The sequence below is a fragment of the Artibeus jamaicensis genome, unplaced genomic scaffold (genome assembly GCF_021234435.1).
Source record: "Artibeus jamaicensis isolate MK-2021 breed Jamaican fruit bat unplaced genomic scaffold, CSHL_Jam_final scaffold_916, whole genome shotgun sequence".
Lineage (NCBI taxonomy): Eukaryota > Metazoa > Chordata > Mammalia > Chiroptera > Phyllostomidae > Artibeus > Artibeus jamaicensis.
In genome coordinates, this window is record NW_026522059.1 from 45635452 (window position 1) to 45639424 (window position 3973).

At 31.1% G+C, this 3973-nt stretch overlaps 1 non-coding gene across 1 annotated transcript; it reads right to left on the reverse strand.

Moving 5' to 3' along the window:
• Positions 1 to 697: 697 nt before the first annotated feature.
• Positions 698 to 803, reverse strand: LOC119035381 (U6 spliceosomal RNA). The gene has a single exon (XR_005079782.2). It is a non-coding gene; the product is annotated as a U6 spliceosomal RNA (small nuclear RNA).
• Positions 804 to 3973: the final 3170 nt, after the last annotated feature.

Below are 3973 nucleotides of genomic sequence, written 5' to 3' on the forward strand. Positions count from 1 at the left end.
TCTGGGTCTCTTCTAGGCAGCATGTATGCAGGTCATGTTTTCTAATCCATTCAGCTACCATACGTTTTTTGATTGAGGCATTTGATCCATTTACATTTAAGGTTATTAGATAGGTACTTATTCATTGTCATTTTTACCCTTTGTACCTGTGTTCCTCTCTCTCTCACTCTTTTTATTCATCTTAAAGCAGTCCCTTTATCATGTCTTGCAGTGCTGGTTTGGTGGAGGTGTATTCTTTTAGCCTTCTTTTGTCTTGGAAGCTCCTTATTAGGTCTCTGTTTTAATTGAGAGCCTTGCTGGATAGAGTAGTCTCAGTTGCAGGCCCTTGGTTTTCATTACTTGAAATATTTCTTGCCATTCTCTTCTGGCTTGTAACATTTCTGTTGAGAAGTCAGCTGCTAGACTTATCAGGGCTCCTTTGTATGTTACCTCCTGCTTCTCCCTTGCTGCCTTTAAGATTCTCTGTCTTTGAATTTTGAAGTTTTAATTAGGATGTGTCTTGGGGTGGGGCTCTTTGGGTTCACTTGATTGGGACCCTCTGTGCTTCTTGGATTTGTGTGACTTTTTCTTTCATGAAATTAGGGATGTTTTCTGTCATTACTTTTTCATACAGGTTTTCTAACCCTTGCTCCTCTTTTCCTCCTTCTGGTCTCCCTATTATATGGATATGCTTATGTTCCATATTGTCCTCCAGCTCAAATATATGAAACACTTCAAGAATTTGCATGTCATCCTTGCACGGGACCATGCTTATCTTCTCTGTATCATTCCAATTTTAGTATATGTGCTGTCAAAGCAAGCACCAATTATTGCTTTTATTTTATCATTTCATTACTTTTATTTTGTTTAAAATAATTCCTTTTTTTAATGTTCAAATTTGACAGTTTATTAAATGTCAATGTTTCTTCTTTACTAAGGTAAGAATTTAAGGCTATATATTTCTCCCTAAGTATTATTTAAGTGATATCCTAGAAATTTTAATATATATATGTTTTTCATTTTTAGATATATTCTAATTCCCTTTATCATACATTATTTAAATTAATTAGTTAAGAATGTAATTTAAACTTTCTAAGTACACTTCTAAAATTTTTAAAGTTTTGTTTTCCTTTCATTAGAGATGCACACCATAAGTTACATGATGCTGAAGGTCAACATTTGTGAATTCTCCAGGTATATTTAAGAAATATATGTACTTGCAAAGCTTTCTAATTATATTAATTAAAATAAAACATATTTTCTTCTAACTTGTAACCTAAGAATGTTTATTACTTTAAGTGATTAGAGGCCATGGCATCTATAATTTCTTTTTATAGATGATTTATAAGTTTTGCGAAACTTAAATGTTATTGAAACTAATCCACTAGATGATAGTTACATCATACTGTTAACCTCTAATGTTTTTACTTATTAAATCAGACTTTTATTCATATCAATAAGATTTTTCCCCCAAAGATACATTAGATATAATAAAGATTTTTAGTGACAAAATAATTATAAAACAAACTATGAGAGTGTAGTTTCCTATAGCGTGTAAATTAATTTCAGAATTATTTTTGCTGTAACACCTGCAGTCTGATTTAAAACTTATTTCTTTTAATCTGGTGGATTTCTTTCTTTCTTACTGCAATTCCCCTGTTTTAAGAGAAATTCTTGTTGCCAAGGAATGCTAATATTTTATTTAGAATGTTTATTTGACTCACATTGCGTTTTAGTCTGAATCATTTAGTATTACATAATTCTTCAATTATTTGGTATGCATTGGTCTTATCAGCTTAAATAGATGTATGTTATTTGAGATTAGTTGAAGTCTTTTTATTCATACTTATATATAACTGCTCCAACATTCACTATGATGTGTGCAGATGAAAGTATAATGTAGACAGTGAAAAATTTTTTAAATTGATAGTTTGCAAAGGTTATACTTTTTTTCTATGTCTTTTTTTCAATTTCATGAATTTCAGGGTCTCAAAAAAATAGCATCTACTTCAAAAGTGACAAGGTAGCTTTTTTAAATTCATAAGTGTTTCTCAATGTCTATTACTGCAACATTACATTTCTTTTGCTCTATAATTGAATTTAAGAAAAAAATAGTATATCTTTTGATATACTATAATAATAGTTAACATTTTTAAGCATTTTTAATTTACAAAGGATTTTTTCTTTTTTATTTATTTACTTGTGACAAAAATCCCATGACTGTTAACCTTTGTGATACTTGAGCAATAATTTAGAGAGAATTAAGAGACTAGCTTAAGAGCAACATATATCACTAAGATTTCTTTGTGCTCCAAGTTGTTTGTTACATGGTAAATACAAGCACATAAAAGTCTTCCCAGACAAATGCATTTCATGGAACAAGTATTAATAAAAATACAAAAACAAATAAAAGACAAAACTAAATTTATGATACTTGCTGGCTGAAGAAAAGCTGCATTTGGAAACATGGCTTCACCCATGTATGAGTAGCTCATTTACTTGTATATCATGTTGGGTAAATGAACAGGGTTTTGACCAGTTCTAATAGAAGTAGAAAGGTTATGACTGGGTCTATCAGGGAAAAAAAAGAATTTCATTGCTTGCAGGCTAAAATAAGACTGTGTTTCCATGCTCAGCATTCTGATTTGTCCCAGAGCACAGCTTGTTTATTCTGCTCTTATAGTCACTGATATGATTTTGACCACAAAGTTCTCAGGGTCTATGATTTTAAAATATGAGTCTGTTCAATACCACATCTTTGATGCTGATAAAATTGAACAGCGCAAAGTTTATTATTGTGCTACCCTTAAAGCTCATTAACCAGAGAAGCTTTGACAGATTTACATGGTGTACATAAGTGCCTACATGATCTTGCCATTAAGTGCAGTAACTTTATCAAATATTAAGGAACCACTGAGTATGCCATTTAATAGATATCAAGCAATGATGACCCACAAAATCATATACTCTTTGTTTCTTTGTAAATGAAAAGAATTGATATATACAAATGATGCTTTTATCTATTGTTATCCTTTAATTTAACTCAGCAATTTTAGATCTTCATGATGATGGAGTTATAATAAAAAGTGGTTTGGAAAGCTTTCTACAGCCACATCTGAAATCTGAATATGGTGGGCCCCATAGTGGAAGTAAATCAGCCCACTTAAAGATCATTCATCATTCCCCTGTTTCCTAGAGATGATTTGGAAATGGAGTGTTTCTAAAGGACCCTTGCTAAGCTGAACTTGATGTAGTTCAAGGAACCACAGAAGCTCCAGAGTCACACTGAGCTACCCAATGTTTCCTGGGAAGGGTTTGTCAGTTCAAGTTGACACCTTTGGAGCATGTTTATAGTATCCCTGTCATAGATCAGATTTAGGACAGATATTTTACTTTCGAAATTTTATCAGACTTTATAAATGACTCTAGGTTGGAAATGTTATTTGGTTAGACATTGGTCAAGCTGTGTTGGTGGCTTCTGTTTTTAAAGTTGCATCACCTTAAAATGCATCAAATTTAAGACTTATGAGAAGTAACTCTGGAGAGGAATTTAAAATTGAACCTCACTACAATATACAGTTTGTAAAAGAAAGTCTCATGACTAACTTACTTTGTAATTATCTACTTTAAGTGGGTTTGGAAATGACATTCAGATATGAAGACAGGGATTAAATCTTAAGAATGTATTATATAACTCAGAGGCTTTTTTTCTTCTTTAAGTAAAAATATTGATTTGAATATCAGTACAGTAACAATCATATAAATGAAATTAAGTGCTGTAATATAATACTTCAATTTCACACAGGAGGATTCTTCTAAATTTATTGATGTTTCACAGACCACTAAAAATATTTTCATAAGTGGATTCTTTTTAGTGAAGTATAGTGTATCAACATTTGTACTAAGAAATACTTGGAATTTTTTTGTGTGTTATTTGAATGTAACTCTAGATTTCTCCACTGATTTCTTTTTTTTACTAAACCTTTTAAATGAA